Below are 19442 nucleotides of genomic sequence, written 5' to 3'. Positions count from 1 at the left end.
TTCTCCTCCAAACCCACCACTCAGGACCACAATAAGCAGGGGAGGCAACGGGCTGGGAGGAAGAAATGGCAAGGGGTGGAGTGGGGAGGGGTCTGTGTTCAGATGGAGGCCCCCCTGCAGGAGACCCCTGGGGCAGAGCACCTGGGACGCTGTGACCTGAAGATGATAGGGAAGCAGCAACTTTCCATGTGTTCCCTCTACCCTGGACAGTGGGATACAAGCTCCCAAAGCCTTTGGACCCCCATCCACAGCCACCAGACATCTCCTTACAACATGGGGTGGGGTTCAACTCAGGTCCCTGGTGATGCCTTTAGGTTCAGGGAGGATGGGCTGGCTCAGGGGCGCTCCTCCTGGCTGTGGGGCAGGGGGTAGGCCTCTCCTTCACCCCTTTCCCACCACGGCACATCAGCGTGATAACTGAGGCTTGCTGCTCAGATGGACGGCGGTGATGACCCTGGTGCCCTGGCTTGACCAGCCCTCATCTTGAGACCAAGGGCCACCGTGTTGTCAGCCCTAGCTGTGCCCTTCCAGGCCAGGCCATCTCCACCCCACTCGGTCATTCATGACAGAGGCCTTGCACCTGCCCTTGCAATCTGGGGGTATCATTTTTACCCTGGCTATTCTGTGACCATACAAATTCTCCATATAAATCCCATGTGAACTATAAAAAAGTGCACTTAGCGTGCAAATCCTTGCCATCCTGGCCACCAGACCTGTGTTACTTATTTCTGTAAATGACTGGTTAACAGTCTGTGCATGGGGAAACCTCAGAAAAAACACTGAGAACAATTAAATTAATGAAGTTAAGTTCATTAAAGTTAGCACAGTGCACATTTCCAGGGGCTCCTCATTAAAGAGTGGAGGCCAGAGGCCCGTCTCCTGGCGGCTACAATGCTTGGTGCCCGGGTGCCTCCAAGCCTTGATTTGTGACTATTCTGCCCCTGTTCACTCACTGCCAGCATGCGGGCTCTGCAAATCCTGGAAGATGCCAGGTACACGGGAACCTGCCCACGCACACGCCACTCCTTACTGCTGGAAGAGCCCCTGTATGTCAGCAAGGCTCCCGCACACCCCTGATGTGACTCTCTAATGTCACCTTGCCAGTACCTTCCCCCTCCCTCTCCCTTCCTCCTTTCCCTTCAGAGCATTACCACTGTGGAGGTGTGGGCCCGGGTCTGCTCAAGACATGCACTCTGGGGCTGGGCTTCTGTCCCCAATGAGGACCTCACCCTGCTCAGGGCCAGCACCTGGCCACCTGCTGGGGGACTTACATCACCCTGTGCCCTTTCTTTGGACAGATGGCTGACTGGCTGGGCATTTCCTACAGATCCCACCTGCATCTCAGGGATTCCAGGTAACTATGTCCAGTCTTCACCACAAAACTAACTTTAGAGCACACATACCCAGGTTCCCTGGGAGTTCAGACTTCACAGTGTGACCTTCCCTCGCAGGAGATGTGGGGCGAGGCCAAGGGCATGGTCAGGGCTGTGGGACCCGGGCCTGCGGGGAGAGTAAGGTTTATGGGACCCTGTTCTGTGTTTGAGACTTACATTCCTGTGACTGCTGAAATGGAATTGAATCCATGTTTCACAGCCTTAAAACCACCTCTCACCCCTCGCCTTCCTGTCCGATTAAGGCCATTCAGCATCACCACAGAAGGGGTACACTGGGGTTTTGTCTTTCATGAGAATAAAGTCTCATCTATCAGAGAGAACACACTCAGGAACTGCAGAGTAGTTAAAAAGCTTTTCTTCCCTCCTCCTTTCCAGCCCGTGATCACACAGTGGAATTGTAAAGAGAATGTTTCTCTGAATTACACGCGTGTTCTTAATAGACTCTCCCCAAGAACCGGATCTTAGGGAAGACAGACCAGAAGAGTTCCTGTAATATAGACTTGATTTAATTCTTTTTTTTTTGTCTTTTTGTTGTTGTTGTTGTTGTTATTGTTGTTGTTGTTGTTGTTGCTATTTCTTGGGCCGCTCCCGAGGCATATGGAGGTTCCCAGGCTAGGGGTCGAATCGGAGCTGTAGCCACCGGCCTACACCAGAGCCACAGCAACGCAGGATCCGAGCCGCGTCTGCAACCTACACCACAGCTCACGGCAACACCGGATCCTTAACCCACTGAGCAAGGCCAGGGATGGAACCCGCAACCTCATGGTTCCTAGTTGGATTCGTTAACCACTGAGCCACGACGGGAACTCATAGACTTGATTTAATTCTTATTAGCAGCGTGACAACGACGCCCCTCATAGTCACCTACCACTTATGGTTTACACTCACTTCCCATCCAAGCCTTGCCACAACCCTACGACGTGGGGCAGGACTACGTGGATCCATCTACACTGATGGTGAAAGAGGCAGAGGCCAAGCTGCCAAGGCACCATGGAGGTCCCTCTGGAACAGCATCACCCCAGGGCCCCTGTCACCTGTCCAGGAATGGTGCCTGGGAGTGGACACTACAGCCGGACAAACTGGCTAAAAGCCAACATCCAAACTGCCATAACTTTTACTTTGATAACTTAAAAATACTGTGACTACTTATTACCTAAAAATTTATTTTTTAAAAATTTTGTGTACATAGCACAACACTTTTTGAAATTTGGTTAGACCTGGATAATCCGCCAGCTGACTTTAATGCACATATCCTAAGGTCAACCTTCCCCCAAAGTTAAGTGTGTTTCAATGGGACACTATGGAAAATTATCTCAACTACACAGAAACACCAGAAGAAAGTTGAAAATACAGATTCAGTGGTTTCCACACAGCATCTCTGCAGGAAGCTTTGCTTTTCTCTCAGCTCTGACGGGAGAGGCCATGCTAGGCTGAACACTCTCCCTGGGTGTCCTCAATGATTTCTTTCTTTCTTTCTTTTTTTTTTTTTTGTTGTTGTTGTTGCTATTTCTTGGGCCGCTCCCGAGGCATATGGAGGTTCCCAGGCTAGGGGTTGAATCGGAGTTGTAGCCACCGGTCTACGCCAGAGCCACAGCAATGCGGGATCCGAGCTGCGTCTGCAACCTACACCACAGCTCACGGCAACGCCGGATCGTTAACCCACTGAGCAAGGCCAGGGACGGAACCCGCAACCTCATGGTTCCTAGTCGGATTCGTTAACCACTGCACCACGACGGGAACTCCCGTCCTCAATGATTTCTTAGCTGGGCAGATTCATCTGAGCGATAAAAACAGTTAGGACTCAAGTCACCTCAATTAAGCTGAACCCAAAGTATTTAAGAGGCCACTATTATCAGTTTAGTAGTTCCAATTGCTGTGGGGCTTAAATTTTTTTTTTTTTTTTATCTTAAAGGCACTTATCATCTTGTTGATAACTGCATATAAGGCACTAAATTGGGTAAAAGGCACAGAAATTCAGAGGGCCAGCTGGGAAGGCCCAAAGTTCCCAGTCAGCCAAGTCCTGAAGGGTGAGTAAAGGAGACAGTTTCCCTAGCAGGAGTAATGACTTCGTTTGGAAGGGGGGGGTAGGGGAGGATAAACATAGCCCACCAATTAAACATAAAAATCTACATCATGCCCTGTTTTATCAAGGACTTGTGCAGGGGATGTCCTGTGCCCATCTCGAGAAGGCTGGTTTGTCCCGGCTCGCCTCCAAAGTTCTCCTTAGTAAAGGGGCCTTGAGGGCTTCTAAGGAGACATGATGAAGAGCGTTTTGGGACCGAGATCTGATATAGTGAAGAAGTAAGATGCCCAAACCCAGGGGAAGGGGTGGAGCACCCTACAGAGGCAGGAGAGAATCGGGTCTGCTGAGGGTCCTGGGGTCAGACGCACAGGGAGAATGCAGAGGGTCAGGAATACTCAGATGTTTTCTGGAAATTAATTTCAAGTTCCTCAAAAGTGTTTCAGAATAGAGAAAACCAGGTTACCTTGGGAAGTTTAACAAGAGCTAGGCTCACTCAGAGACCAGGCCATCCAGGGCTGTCCAAACCCTGAGGACAAAATTTTCCCCTGCCACCCTCTGCACTCTGGTAAGGGCAAGGCAGCCCAGCCCTGGCTTTATTGAGAAGCAGAAATGTACAAAATGAAGCTGACTATGGCATCTGAGATGCTGGAAGTTTAAGCCATCCCGCTGCCAACCTGGGGTGTGAAGACCCAGAAAGAGGACCTGGTTGAAGCCTGGAGCCAAACACTAGTGCCATTTTCACTCCAATAAATACCTTCTCCTGCAAGGATCAGAGAAAGTCGGCTCTTCACCTTTAAGAAAGCACATGTACCTTTCCAAACCCTTTAGAGGGGACCCTGGCTTCTGGGGGGAAAAGGAGCTAGATGGCCAACTTGCAGTGGTCCCCACTGCCACAAATATCACAGGGCTCTGGAGTTCCCTTCATGGCTCAGTGGTTAATGAACCCAACTAGGATCCATGAGGATGTGGGTTTGATCCCTGGCCTTGCTCAGTGGGTTAAGGATCCGGCATTGCCATGAGCTATGGTGTAGGTTGCAGAGGTGGCTCGGATCCTGCATTGCTGTGGCTGTGGTGTAGGCCAGTGGCTATAGCTCCAATTCGACCCCTAGCCTGGGAACTTTCATATGCTGTGGGTGTGGCCCTAAAAGAAAAGAGAAAAAAAAAATCGCAGGGCTCTCAGTGCTAGTTTCAGGAGGGTACAAAAAGGTGCAAACGAGGGAACAGACACATCCCATCCTGTCTAGGACATGTACTGCTTCAGCGAACCCCAGCCTGCCACCTCCAGCGCTGACAATGGGTAATTATTCCAACCCACTGATTGTTTTAAAGAGCAAAGTCTTTCCCTACACTCTCCCTTGAACCCTCAGCCAGCTCAGATTCTCACTGGAAGGAAAGGGTTGGGGTAATTTTAAATATCTGCTTAGCAAGCTCCCTCTTTCCCACTGATGACAGTCAAAATCAGCCCAGCCGCTAAAAGAGTTACCTTCTAAATCCAGAACTAGGAGGTCTACCCACACTGATTTCCTTTCAGTCTCATTGGCAAGCCCCAAATGCTTCTGTCCGGAAACTGGACAACCACCAGGGAATTAATCCCCTCTTTCTTCCTTCCATGCCTTTCTTACAAAGTCTGCGCCTTTGGATGCAATTCCCACTGTGGCCCCGAGTCTGGGCTTTTCCGTGGCAAAGTCTCTTGCTCCAAGGGGAGCCCCTGAGAAGGCATCTCGCACATGCATGACGGGCACTCCAAGGACTTCCTTCCCTCCCCACCCACGTGGCTGCCACATCCAGGTTTGCTCCAGGTCTAAGTGCTCACCTCCCGGCTAATCCCACTGCCACAGACCCCTCTTGGCTGCCTGCCTCCAGTCCTGCCTGCAACCCACACATCGCGTTGTTGCTGAAGCCGGCAACTAAGCTTGGCCGGGCCACCTTCTGCCACCTCACTCATCTGCAACCCCTTACTCAGCCTTTAAATCTTGGTGCAAAGCCAACCAGGGAGCCCCAGACCCTTCTCTTCTCACTGCCCTTCACCCAGAACTTCCTATTTTCACTGTAATCGTCTTTGTCCCTCCACTAGATGATAAGCTCTCAGGTTATCAACATTTGCTGAGTGAATTGATGAATTAATTCATGAATGAATAGATGAGAGGCTTATGCGAAGATACAGATTTGGAAACACTGGTGTGTGGGTGACCAAGACAGTCATAAGGAAAAATAAATCCTCCAGATGGAACGCAGTAAGCTAAAGATGACAAGGCTAAGGTGATCTAGACCCTCAGACCAAGAGGGCTGTGGATCTCAGAGACCAAGGGAGAGGAGATTGGAGACAGATGGGGCGGTGTACACTGAGCTGGTCCTGTACAGTGGAAAGCAGTGATGGCTGCAGCATCACATTAAGGAAGTCTAGGTAAAAAAATCTTATAAAGTTATGCAAACAGAAGTTAGGCAACATAGAACAACTTTTTTTGGGGGGGGGGCCACAACATGCAACGGCTTGATGTGGGATCTCAGTTCCTTGACCAGACCAAGGATTGAACCTGGGCTGCAGCAGTGAAAGTGCCAAATCCTAACCACTAGGCCACCAGGGAACTCCCTAAGATGAAGTCTTACTGTCATTCTCAGAATCAGATTTTGTCAGTGCAGGGCTTCCTTTACTATGTGGTCTGAAAAATCTGTTTTACTAATTTTCCTACATATAGTTCAATTTCAGTTTAGAGCCAGACCTGGACCGCTAAGGTAGAAGATTGCTTTAGAATAGATTTTCTGGACACATAGAGATGTCAATTCAACCAGACTATACATTCTTACAGGACAGATACCAAGCCCTTGTACATAAAAGAGACTGAATAAATAGGTTTGGAAAGGATGACTGAATTTCCCATACTTGACCCCATAAATTAGGGCATTTGGTATTATAGCTGTCACCCACCCCTCACAAATGTGGAGCCCACAGAAAACAATGCTGACTGGTGGTGGCAACTTCCCAGCTGAGGCTGTATAAGGCCAGGACACAGCAAACAGCTCCTCCCAACTGGTCAGGATTGGCCCAGATGACATGGCATCGTTCTCCAGGTCACTATGTTAAATCTCAGCTTTCCCTTAGGTCCCTGACTGCACCTGTGTATCCAGCAGAGTAGCTTCCTGTGAAGAGGCCAATGAGCAGAAACAAAGTAGTCAATATGCCTTTCAGTTTTACTCTTCACATCCTTCTTCTGTTACCAAGTGTGAATAAAAGTTTTCTTAAGCTCTTAATTTCACACATGCACACTGTCATCTCAGATCAATGGAGAGAATCAAATTATATAACATGCCCATTCCAGATTGCCATCTGCCACCGACTACCTCTGGTTAGACTGCCTTCATCAAACAGCCCTGTGAAGCTTGGGGTTCAGCTGTGTACTGCTTTTTCAGGAAGAGATAGTGGCAGCTGTTTGTCTGTCACATGCTCCTATTTAGAGATCCTTAGTTGGTTTCCCTTCCTCTGTCTTTCATAGGATGAAATCCAAACACCCTTGTCCTGGCCCCTGATTCCATCACACCAAACTTCCCCTTGAATGTGGCTGGATGACATTTTTGTGGCTCCTTCCTAAGGCACCAAGTCACAAATGGAGTGACTTGAAACACATTTGTTCTCTTTCAGTTTTGTGGGTTAAAAGTTGCACATGGATCAGGATGGGCTAATCAAGGAGTCGGCGGGTCTGTGTCCCCTCCTGAAGCTCTAGGGGACACCTGCTTCCTTGCCATTATGAGCTTCTGGAAGCTGTCCCAAGTCCTGGCTCCTGGCTCCAGCCATCTTCAAGGCCAGTGGGTCTTCCTCATGTGCATCTGACATGACCTCTGCTTCTCTCTCTCACTTGTAAGAACTCTTGAGACTACACTGGGCCCCCTGGAGAAGCCAGAATAATCTCTCCATCTTCAGATCCTCAGTACAATCGCATCTGCAAAGCCTGGAAGTGGACATGTGAGGCAGGCATTACCCTCTCTACCACCATGGTGGTCCTGCCTGAAGAGCCCAATTCCTGTTGGAAGATGCCTAGTCAATCTCTTAGGCGCTTCTTAAGGTTCCATGGAAATGTCACTGCTTTTGCAAGCCCCTCTTCCCCCACACATGGGGCTCATTCCTGCCTCTCCCGAGCCCTAGGTGCACCCACCTCTCCAGCAGCCCTTACTTCGCACGACAGTTTATCTGTGCCCAAGCACGTCTCTCTGACTAGATTGTGAATCACCGTGTCTTACTCATTAGTGCAGCCTTAGGGGCCTGACTAGGAAAGATTGTGGGAAAGAAAAATGAAATGTGATATTTTAATGAGTAAAGACCTTGGGTAGAGGCCTAGGCAAGACCAATAAACTCACAAAGCTTCTGTGCTGAGTATAACTAAGAAACTGGTTCTGACAGCTCTTAACTGGTTCTTATCACATAATCAACCAAACCTCTTAATGCTTTAACCATTCTAGGGTAGTATTATAGCAAGCTTAACATCAAGCATTTGCATTTAAGGCTGTTTCTAACTTTTTTTTTTTTTTTTTAGGGCCACACCTGAGGCATATGGAAGTTCCCAGGCTAGGGGTTGAATCGGAGCTGTAGCTGCTGGCCTACACCCCAGCAGCCACAGCAACACAGGATCTGAGCCTCATCTGTGACCTGTATCACAGCTGATGGCAATGCTGGATCCTTAACCCACTGAGTGAAGCCAGGGATTGAACCCTCATGGATACTAGTCGGGTTTGTTATTGCTGAGCCACGAAGGGAAATCCTGTTTCTAACTTTAATGTGATTTGCCATAGATCACAAATGCTGTCACTGTCCTCCTGGGGTGGCTAGAGAAGGGCAAACCCTACCCCCAGTGCTTGGTTAGATGCTGAATTAGTGAGGTGACATTATCCTCACACTATTTCTGAATTCCAAATAAGCGATAACCATTAAACACATTTGACTGTACTGTGTTGAGGGTTAAGAGCAATATTTATTTGGTATTTCTGTATCTGCAAGTTCTTGCATTTAAAAAACAAAGAGAAAATTTCAAATGAAGCAAAGTTTAAACAGCCTCAAGTATTTAAACTGCAAAGCAAACAAGGAGTTGAATGAAGTTCTTTTGTTTGAATGAGGGAAGCTATATTTTTAATGGCAATAGTTTGCCTCCAGTATCTAATGTGACTAACACCATCACGCAGTACAGAAATCTAAAGGCATGGAATTAAAAGTAAAAGCTATGGGCCCAGCAGTTGAGTTGCAAGAACCCAACAGTTAGGTACAAACAGAAGAAATTATCACCTGTTTCTGAATTTGAATACAAAGTCTCCTGTATTTTTTTTTTTCCCATTAGTGTTAATAAAACCCCTCTTTGACCTAAATCCTGTTGGTTTTGTTAGTTTTAGGTTAGGAGAATGTGGAGTTCTAAAGCGAAGAGTGGTGTTTAAATATGCCTTTTGTTAAATTTCATTGTCTAATACTGAACAAATAGGATTTTTAGATCCAGAAGGTGGCCTATGGACCTGTACTACACCTCAGGTTTACAAATGGGAAAGCTGCTTCCTCCAGGTAAGAAAAAAGCTCTGGGTGAGGGGAGACTTCCTAGCTTCCCCTTGGGAATGCAGCCTGAGAACACAGGATCAGCTGTACATATATGCAGTACACATAGCAGATTTTGAATCTGATGCATTTTTACAGGAAAGGGAAGCATATTTTCTCAGCATTTGTGTTGGGTTTGCTTTTTGCTTTTTTCTCAAACTTCTAAATTTTTCTATAAATATAGAAAAACACATAGGGGCAATAAACACCAGCAACCAAACTCACTGGCTAAAATGGAGAGCTGTGGGTCTAATCTGCAGAAAGAGTAATCGTGTTGCTCTTGTTGGGACATTTCCAGCCACTCCTGTTATGAAATCTCGGTCACGTATAGGCTCGGCACAGAGCCCATCTGGGGAAATCGTCTGGAGGATCTGGAATGAGGGCTGAAGCATCTCAGGCAAGAACAAACATTAAAAGGTACTCACAAGCCAATGAAAAGAGAATCACCTCAAAAGTCAATTAAGGTCTACGATGAATGCAAACAAGACATTTTGTAATAAGCTTAATAAATAAAACAATGGAACCCACTAAGAGGTACTTATGGGAACCAGCTTGAGAGTTAAAGCTTTAGTTAGAGGTAGAACTAGTTCCTATTAGAATAAGGATTGTTTGCCTTCCTCCTAAAATCAGTAATCCTAAGCGTGGTAATGGTAAGGATGTTTTATGAAGGAAAAAAGTGTTTTATAAATAACCAACAGAAATGGTGGTGGACCTACAAACTGCATTCTCTATGAAAATAATATGCCCAGTAAAACTATGTTGTTCTTACTCCCTTCTGAAAATAAATTTTCTTCCATCTTGCATTTCCCCCTGACAATTTTACTATGTTCAGTATAGTAGCAACTGAAAAAAAGTGTTTCATTTAGAAACAAAAGTGAGAAAACTTTTGCAAAAAACATTGAGCTTCTGCAACTACGTTTCCAAATCTTATTATAAAGCCAAAATAATGCGAAAAAAGATGGCTACAGTAATCCAACTTTTCTGTAACAAGCATACTTAAACACAATGACAATTCAACCATAATACATAATTTTCTACAGTGAGACGATAAGGGACCTGCAAACATTTTTCTTTTTTGCTAGCTTGCTTTATAAAGCTTGCAACTTGCAAGCTCAAGTTTTTTGGAGGGGAAGACCGGTTAATGGTCGAGCTTAAAATAAATCAGCTCTGCAATTACTCTGTTTTTTAAGCCGATGAAGCATGTTTCCCCATTCCACGCCAGGAAGCAATTCGATGTCAACTTGCTATGGAGTCAAATGCGACAAACTCCAAGAGCTCCAGCGGAGGCGGCGGCTCCCGGCGCCCACAGTTCCCCGCACCCCTGCGGCACTAGGACGCGGCGCCCGCCTGGCTCAGGACGTGCCACCCGCACTCAGGGCCTGCACCCCCCTCCTCGTTCTGGGGACACTGAGAGCCGGTGACCCAGGTAACCTATAGTCGGCGAAGGCCCCGCCGCGGCTTGGCGTTCCCTCTCCCCGGAGACCGGGAGGCTCCTCGGCAGCGTGCGGCGAATACCACGCTCCGAGTCGTAGGAGGGCTATAGCGGCAACCTGGGACACAGTGTCTCCAACCCGCCGCTGCCGGATGCTCCTGCAAGGATCCCGAAGCATCTTGCGACCCAGGAGGAGCCCGCCGCGGGGACCTGGGCGCCTCCCGGCGTGCAGCCCCGGCCGCGGGCTCCTTCAGCTCGAGTGCCCCAAAGTTGCGCGGCCCCGGCGCTGGCGGTGACTCGGCCACCACGCGGTGCGGGGCTCCCCGCCGCCCAAGCCCCCGCCCGCGCCCCGCCAGCCTAACCTGACGTCGCCTCGCCACCCTGGCGACCGCCGCGTGCTCCTCGCCATGGCCAGACCGGGAGCCGCGCCGCGCCGACGCCCGGCAACCTCTCCAGCGGCCGCCTCTGCCCCCGCGCCGGCGTGCGGGCTGCGGGCTGCGGGCTGCAGAGCCTCGCTGAGCCCAGCCTCCCGGAGCAGAGGAGCAGCCGGGCGGAGCATGCCCAGTGCGCGCAGCGCGGCGCCGCCGGGTCTTCGCTGCAGCGCGGCGGGGCGGGGCGGGCAGCGAGGCCGGGGGCTGTGGACCGGCCCGCCGGGGAGGGGCCAGGGAGAGGGGGGCGGCCCCTCGGTCAGCGCGGCCGGGCCTGCCCTGGGCTGTAGTACGGGAGCCTCGGCAGTCTCGGGCGAGAGTTTCGGGAGAGGGTCCCGAGATCCCGCCTTGTGGGGTTCGGAACCCGGCCCTGGCCCGCGACTCGGACCCACCCCGAGCAGGGCCCCGGTGCGGCCGCGGTGCCCCCGCTTTCAGAGCCCCGCCGCGCGCGGAACCGCAGGAGCAGGACGTCCACCAGCGGTTTGCGAACGGCGGGCTCGGGATTCTAGGCTTCTCCTATTGTGACTATTTGTGGTTTGTAAGTTTTTTTCTAGTGAACACTGTGGTGCTTTTTCATTAAGAGCGGCGATTTTTTCAAGGCGCCTGCAGAAGTTGAGCGGCCCGGCCCCGCAGTGTGAGCGGCCCCTCTCCAGACTGCAGGACTGCGCGTTCCTGGGCCCGGGACCCGGCTCCTCCTCCCTCGGCTCCCCGGCCGGCCCCGCCCCGTCCCCGCCCATGCCCCGCCCTCCACTCCTGACCCCGCCCCTCCCCCGGCTGCGGCGAAAATCCGGAGTGGCGGATTGCCCTCTGCTCCGCGGGAGCCGGCTGTGGGCTCCTGCAGGAGCGGTGCCGGGGGTGCGGCTGACGCCGCTCCGCGCTCCCTCTTCTCACTCTGTCCTGGGCGAGCCACGCGGGGCAGCGCCGCGACCCCAGCCGCCGGCCCGGCCTCAGAAGCGGGTCAGGACCCGACTGAGCATGCTCGCCCTCCAGCGCAGCGTGGCTCGACCAGGTGGACGCTGCCGGGACCCGGGGTCGGACCGCGCGGGGGAGGCGCAGGTGCGTGGTCCGGGCGCAGGTGCAGGGGACCTGGCTGGAAGGCGGGGGAGGGGCATCTGGCCTGCAGGTGAGTCACAGCCTGATAGGAACTGGAAATCCTATTTCAACGTTAGCTCGTAGAACTTTCAGCTCGTTTCTCTTTCAGGAAACCTAAACCCTTCATACTTTTCTCATACTTAACAAGCAGTCTTTACAATTGCACTAGGACACGAAATTTTTACCTTTTTTTTTTCTTGCCAGAGACTAAGGTCTATGTCCTCGCTCCAGGGTCTTTCTGCACTGCCGCATTCCTTTTCCCTCAGGCAGTTCAGTCTCTGAGACTCCGCTTCGCATTCTCCCCAGAACCTCGCTCCACCTCGGATGCGCTTGAGGTGGGCATAGGAATTTGCTTCGAAGCCTGTAACGGAAGAGAAGACGGGAATGGAGGGCTTACAGGGAAGAGATTTCACAGGTTCTAGATGAATAAACTCAACCCAGACAGAAGCTTTCAGGTGAGTGGGGTGTTGTCTGTTTCCTGGTGGGGGGAGGGGGCGCTGCCCTGCAAGGCTTGATGCGATTGTTTCCCCCTCCGCCCCATCCCCTTTCTACCGCCAGGGTGGCTTCACTTCCATCCCTCTGCTTGTCCAGCCCCGGCTGGGTGCCAGCGTGCGTGGGGACACCACCTGTGGAGGAAGGTCACTCCTGGGCAGAGTTTGCTGCGAAGCTTCTTTAGTAGCTTCCGCAGAACCCTGTCTCATGCTGGGGGCACCTGCATCCTCCTCCTGAGGTGTGAGGCCCCATTATTTCGGTTCTGTGAGAGCCCTGTTCTTGAACTTGCTTAGGCCTCTTGGAGGTCCACACCGGAAGCCCGGCATCCCACCTCCTCAGTTTGGCACAGCACACATATAGACGTTATCCCAGGTTCATTCACCTGCTTCCCCTGCCATCCATCTAGTCACCGCCTGTCCACCTGTCCTTATACATCTCTGGGTATGGGACCCTCCACCTACACTGCCCTCTTCAGGCCTCATCTTCCCCCTCAACCAGGGAGCAGGGACCATCCAGAAGGATCCTTTCCCTCCAACCCATCCTCTATGGCTCTGCACACTTTGCTTTTTAAGCAAATTTTATTCAATATGACCTTAGTGGGATTCCTAGCGCCTTCAAGTTAAAGACAAAATTTTAAGCTTGAATGGGCCTCTGTCTCCCTCTCCAGATTGCCCTCCAGCCACTTTGCCCTAGTGCCCCCCATCCTAGCCAACCCAAATGACTGGCAGTGCAAAGTCACACTTCCATGTTCCTATGGTAGTCTTGTTCCTCCTTTCTCCTTGCTCATCCCTTGGCCAACTGCTATGTCTTCAACACCCACTTCAGGCTGGGTCTCCTCTGACCTTCCTGAGGTTCCCTCTTGGGTACCTCACATGTGCCATATGCTTTGTCTCTGTTAGACTCCTGACCTTGATTTATTTTCCTCTGTCTCCAGTGCACGATGAGGGTATCGTGACCGCAAGAGCTCCTGTCAACCCTCTGTGTCTTTGCTCTCAATCCTCAGTAAGATTTTACTTAATAAATGAATGCTAGACTTATAATAATTCAAATACATTATAATATTTCAAATACATTAACTTAACAAATTCTTCCTGAGAATTGTAAGTAGAGTGCACAGAAAAAAATCCTAGGACAAAGTCACAATGTATACAATTTGCTGAATGGTTATGCTCCTTGGAGTGATGTGAGACCTCCGATGTGACCTTCACCCCAGTGGACCTTCCCCAGCTTCAGAAATCAGGGTGTGTTTCAAGAACCAATCTGAGGTGCTTGTTTATTGGGCCTGTGGCTGCACAAGGCTCTGCATTGTATTGCTAATTAATCCACAAATTCCATTGTTCTCTGTCCTTGTTTCCTTCTACAGGGTAGTCATAATCTCCTAATTACAGGGTTACTCCTCGGAATAGATTGTGTTTGTTTTTTTTTTTTTTTTTTCTGTTCAGAGTGTGACTCCCAGGGAGGGCAGAATAATGCTTTAGGAATGAAGGTCCTTTTTGCAGTTTCTCCAGCTCGTAACCTGCTGGGAACTTGGAGCTAGCTGTGGTGGGACCAGCCACCTGCTTCAGATCAGCGGGGGATGGTTAACCCACCCAGACCTCCAGAGTAGAGTGGACCTGAGGCTGGGAGATGGGCGGTGAGGTTAACAAGAATCCAGGTGATTTTGCACCTTACACCTGAGAAACACAGTTGTAAGTCATAAGGGTCCAAGGAAAACAAAGTTACCAGTCCAGAACTTCACGGAGCCTGGGTGTTGGTTTTCTCTGTAGAGAGATACCTGTGGATGGGCAGAGCATTGGCTGGTTTCAGAGGTGTTACCATCATCTTTGTATGTATTATCCAGTGTGGGCTTGTGCTGGAGAATCTGGGGCAACTGGATGAGCTCCAGGTAAGGTGACTACTTGCTTTTTTGTGTGTTGAACCACCCTGGACTTTTCCTGTGACCTGTTGGCACCTCTGTCCTGGGTGCAGCCACCTGGGTGGGGGTGGGAAGGAATGTGCAGAGGCTCTGACCTGACCCCTTCCTGGAGGAGGCCGGGAAGAGCTGGGGACCCTCATTAGGCTGCTTCCCTGCTCCTGGGAGCCTGAAGGGGCACAGTAAGGAGAAGAGTGGGGAGGAATGGAAGGACCTTGTGACCTGCTGGCCAGGGAGGGCAAAACTTCTTCAAAAGTCTGAGTCAGCATTGGGAAAGTATTCTGTTCCTCGTTCTGGGTGTAGATGGAGTGCTGATGCTGGCCCTTTGAGGGCTGTGTATGTACGTGTGTGGTCTAACCAGTTAGCAGCAGCTGAAACAGCAGGGCAGAAGGCTGCTTGCAGCCCACACAGGGCTGAGGACCCAGCTTGGGGGTCACACTCTTCCTGGACCACCCTCTGAGGTCACCCTCCAGCCCAGTCTCCCGCCCTCTGGCTTTCATTCTGGACGGTGAAGTGGGTTTAGGGATGTGGGCTGTTGGCATGAGGAAGGATGAATCTGGAACCCCATACCCCCCACCCCGTGTGTGTAGGGCTTTCCTGTGAGCAGGGTGGGTGGGAAGTTGCCGGGAAGGTGAAGGGCCTGGAAGGTGCTGTCTGGTCAGTGGGATGAGCCCTGGGGGCCCTTTGTGAAAACCTGACTCCACAGCTGCATGTCCCCCAGTTTTTGAGGTTATGACTGGTGTGCAGCTGGCCTTTTGTTCTCTGAGTTTATAATCTTGGGAGGGAGGGAGGCCAAATGTCCACTTTCCCACCGCGGGATGGAGAAGGTCAGGGACTGACCTTGGTGATGAAACTAACACTCATGTGGCTGGTTGGCAGGTGGAAAACAGAGATGTCAAAACGGCCTCCAGGAGTGCAGCCATGGATGAGGCCGGGCCAAATGGGGGGACCTGGCCACTTTATTTGCTGCTTCAAAGCCAGGAGCTCTGCCCAGGGCCCAGGGGAGCATTAGCACCTCACTGACTGGGGCAGGCACTGGAACCCCTGCATGGTGAGCTGGGAGTTGAGGTGGGATCTCTGTGCTGTGCAGTCCGTGCCTTATTCTTTCAGCCATTATTTGCTAGAATTGAGAGAGAAGGAAGTCTATTCTATCCTTGATCTTTTTATCTTGTGGTTACAGGTGACATAAAGCGGACACAGGGCTCCTGCAAGACAAAGACTATGGGAGCCCAGGGCAGCCCAGCTGGGGGCAGAGGCTGAGGTGGAGGAGGGGAGTATGAGCCCTTTGTGGGGGGCCTTGCAGAGGTCAGAGGGGGAGAGTAGATACCCACCTCTCCAAAGAGGCAGAGCAGCTTTTCCGTGGAGATTTGAAGGACTGGGAGGCTCAGAGGCCCAGCCATACATGGGGTAGGTACTGGCTTCCTCTTGGGACTCTGCTGGGCGAGCCGAGGCTCCAGGGGGCTGTGGCCCATCCATAGCCCTGCCTGGGGGGGTCCCTGGGCATGTACACAAGAGACTTGGTACAAATGTGCCAACCTTCTTTTCCCTGATCATGATAGTTTCTACCGTTGTTACCACAGGGACATTTGTGCGGCTTGTTCTCCATCATGGGTGAGTGTGCTTGTGAATAATTTTACTTCGCTTATGGCCCTAGGGGTTGTGATCCTTTGAATTGCCTAGCTGAGGGACCAGGTTCTCTGTGTGCCTGGACCACACCAGTGTTTCAGAGGTACACAAACTATAGCATCTCTTCAGTAGTCTTTTCAATTGAATGTATGGCTTCTGGCGCATAATTGATGCTAAGAAGTTTTCTTGAATGACATGCCGACATTGGTGTTAGAGCCCCATGCTGGAGAATCTTCGAGGCAGGAGTGTAAAGATCCAAAGTCTGGGAGTTAAGGAATTGGTGTTGCTGCAGCTGTGGTGTAGGTCACAGCTGCCACTCAGATTCAGTCCCTGGCCCAGGAACTTCCATATGCTGCAGGTATGGCCAAAAAAATAAAGCATGCAAAGGCTATCCTTCACTCAGGTTGTGAGAAACAACATACAGACTTTGGTTTCCATGTGTGTGATGTTGATTCAGCTCTTGGTTCTGATGAAGTGTTTCAGATCCATTAGTATCAGGCTTCTCCCTGATTTGGGTCAGCTGGCAAAAGGGCAGAGCTTTGAAGGAATTCTGGATGAGTGTGTGGGTGAGTTCACAAGCATTTTTGCAGGAGAAGGTTTCTAAAGAGCTGGTTTTTAGCACTGTGGTCCCAGAGCTCTTTGTTATAATGGGTCTGCATTTCTACTGTGAATTTCAATGAGCCTTCCCTTTTGCTTGAAGAGGACTTCTAAAAGAATCTTGGAATCAACTGTCCCTACAACCTGAGGGGTGTTGTAATTGCATGTATGACCTAAGGCCAGTTTGCTTAAGCTGAAATTCTGATTTGTTGCCCAGAGTCCAGGGAGAAGTGCAGCTGAGACCTGCTGAGAAGCGTGGTGATGCTGGGAACTTCAAGAGCAACCAGGCCTGGTAAGAGTGGCTCTGCTGGTCTGTCTCAGTGCAAGTGAGCTCAGTGATTTCCAGTCCTGTGTGTGATTGGGCCTGGACCACTGGTGAATGAAAAGGGCCAGAGCCAACCAGCCCGCCTGTCTTCAGGGATCTCTGGCTAGCACATGAATATTACATTTAATTACTTTAAAGCCCACTATTGCTTATTCCCCCTAAGGGGCACAGAAATCAATGAGTCCCCTTGGAGCCACTGACCAGCCTATAACTCACCTGGCTCCAGATCCCTGCCCTGGGAGGCACCAGAGAAACAGGGGTCCAGTCTGGTTGTGAAGGTGTCCGTGTTATCACGTGGGGCCCACACTCCCTGCAGCCTGGGGTTGTCTGCATCCATAGGTGCCTCCAGCAGTGGGGACTCTGGTTCTGAAGGTCCAGTCTGGTCTGCTGTTTCTTTCTTATTTTTGCTTCTATTGATTTCTACTCAACGTACTCTTCTTGAGAGTGTTGTGTTTTCCTTTCCTGGTGTTACAGGGAGACTATGGGGGGAAGGAGGATCCAAGCCACTGCTGAGACGGGGCTCAGCTACCCCCAACTGCGTCCAGGATGACTCCTGGGGCGCACTCTGAGGGGGTCAGGTTGATCTATTTTTTGTTGGATTTCCTTTGAATAGTAGTTGTCCCCTAACTTAAAAGTGTTCCCAGTGTGACCTGACCGGCAAGCCAGGGGCATAGAGGTTACATCATGTAAGCTCTGCCAGCTTTAGGGCCACGTGGAACATGCCCTTTGGTGTCAGGGAGATCTTCCATGTTGGGTTGCAGAGGTTGTGAGGAACCACATTAGAAAGTGATGTGTCTCCTCTTCCCAACTTCCCCCAAGCCCACCCTGGGGTTGTCCAGGCTTCACTTCCCTAGGGAAGCCTGGGGTCTGAGTGGGCCCTAAGCCTGTCCCAGGATCATCTGGGTCTCACTTCCCTGGGGAAGCCTGTGGTCTCAGTGGACCCCAAGCCCATCCTGGGATCGTCTGGGCCTCACTTCCTTGGGGAGGGCCTGTGATCTCGGTGGACCCCAAGCTCATCCCCAGTCTGGGCCTCACTTCCCCAGGGAAGCTGTGGTCTCAGTGGACCCCCAAGCCCATCCCAGGATTGTCCCAGCCTCACTTCCCTGGGGAAGCCCATGGTCTGAGTGGACCTCTTTGTGGGCAGGGCCTGGGGCCAGGAGGCTGCGGGCCAAAAGCACAGAGGGACCAGGACCTTCTGGAACTTGGGGTTGCCCTGGGCCATCTGTCCTGCTTCCTCTTCCGTCTGTGTCCTCACAGCCTGGGATGATGGAAGGAGGTAGAGGTCATTTACCTTCAGCTGCCCCCCATCTCCGACCCCATGTGGCAGCACCAGGTTGAGGTCTGGCGTTGGGGCTGGGTGACCCTCCTGCTGGCCTCCTGTCACCTCTGCTTTGCTGAACTCAGGCTGGTGACCTGCTAGTTTCTGGGGCTGGGCTGTTACCCGACCCGGCTTGATGAGGATTCCTGGAGTCCTGGGGTTTCCTTGAGCCCCTCAAAGCCAGCAGCCTCTGGGCACCGCAGTTCCATCTGGGGCCATGGGGGGAGCATGGGTTCCTAGGGGTCTGGAGGTGGAGGCGGGAAACAAGGTTTTAAGATGGGTGTTTGTCTGCACTCATGCTCCTGTCAATGGAGCAGAGCATTTTTATGTGCTCAGTTATTCACTGCTTACAAACACGCATTCGTAGTATGAGAATGTTTCTCATTTGTTGCATCAGTGGTCAGGCTGCTTCCTCCTAAACACTCAGGTGACTGAAGGTCACCCTCAAGCCTGCATCAGGTGTTGAAGGGGACAGTGCTATGTGAGTGTTACTGCAATTTGCTCTTCATGTCCACACAAGAAATTTGCGATAGAATTCAGGACTTTTGAGAATGGATTAGATGCACTGTTTGGGCCAGTGAAACTCATATTGCACATAAATGGGAAAGTCAAGTCTAGTGCGTACATTTCAATTCATTGTGAAATAAATATGCCAGATTTGTCTAACAATTTAGGAACACTGTGTTAATTCATAGTGACAGTTCATTTATGAAAGAGCTAGAGTGCCTTTTTTTTTTTTTTTTTTTAAAGCCATGAAACAAATTGGAGAGTGACTCTCATCCTGTGAGTTATTTATGGTGGAAGATTAATAAAAAGCATTAAGCATGATGAATGAATTTGCGGTGATAGGATTACAGCAAGATTAAATATCATAATAAATAAGAATGAATTTCACATTTTTAATCAGTCTAAAGAATTTTACTACACAGCACATTAAGTAATTTTATTTTTATCTGGCGCAACATGAAAATTGTTTTATCCCCAAAACTGCACTGAACACACATCGCCTCTCCTCCAAAACTAGGCAGACTTCATTGAGACCAAGGCCGGATCTCAAGTCTGTGCAGCTTTTGCATCCAGGAGCTTCCTTACACGTGGCAGGCACTGGCTCAGCATCTGCTGGTAAAACATGAACTTAAGTGTGATTTAGACAATATTGAAATAAGCTGGTCCAAATGAAGAAAGGAGGTATGTGAAAGCAAGGCAATGACTTCACTCTGAATAGTGACTTACCTGA

General features: G+C 50.6%; 1 protein-coding gene and 1 long non-coding RNA gene across 4 annotated transcripts in view; one reads left to right on the top strand and one right to left on the bottom strand.

Annotated features, from left to right (window-relative positions):
* MFAP3L (microfibril associated protein 3 like) overlaps positions 1-10965 on the bottom strand; it is a 40419-nt gene extending 29454 nt beyond the window's left edge. For all 3 annotated transcript variants that reach the window (XR_007132302.1, XM_047761489.1, XM_047761490.1), the window contains exon 1: positions 10778-10965. The gene's annotated coding sequence lies outside the window, so the exon portion shown is untranslated. The remainder of the gene's footprint in view (positions 1-10777) is intronic.
* A 155-nt stretch (positions 10966-11120) lies between these two features.
* LOC125115901 (uncharacterized) overlaps positions 11121-19442 on the top strand; it is a 31658-nt gene continuing 23336 nt past the window's right edge. The window contains exons 1-5 of the long non-coding RNA XR_007132192.1: positions 11121-11899; positions 12202-12390; positions 14194-15390; positions 15520-15950; positions 16780-16854. This is a non-coding gene — a long non-coding RNA (uncharacterized LOC125115901). The remainder of the gene's footprint in view (positions 11900-12201; positions 12391-14193; positions 15391-15519; positions 15951-16779; positions 16855-19442) is intronic.

Source organism: Phacochoerus africanus, chromosome 15, assembly GCF_016906955.1.
Source record: "Phacochoerus africanus isolate WHEZ1 chromosome 15, ROS_Pafr_v1, whole genome shotgun sequence".
NCBI lineage: Eukaryota > Metazoa > Chordata > Mammalia > Artiodactyla > Suidae > Phacochoerus > Phacochoerus africanus.
Note: the sequence above shows the minus strand (reverse complement) of the source record. Positions and strands in the feature narration are given on the sequence as shown.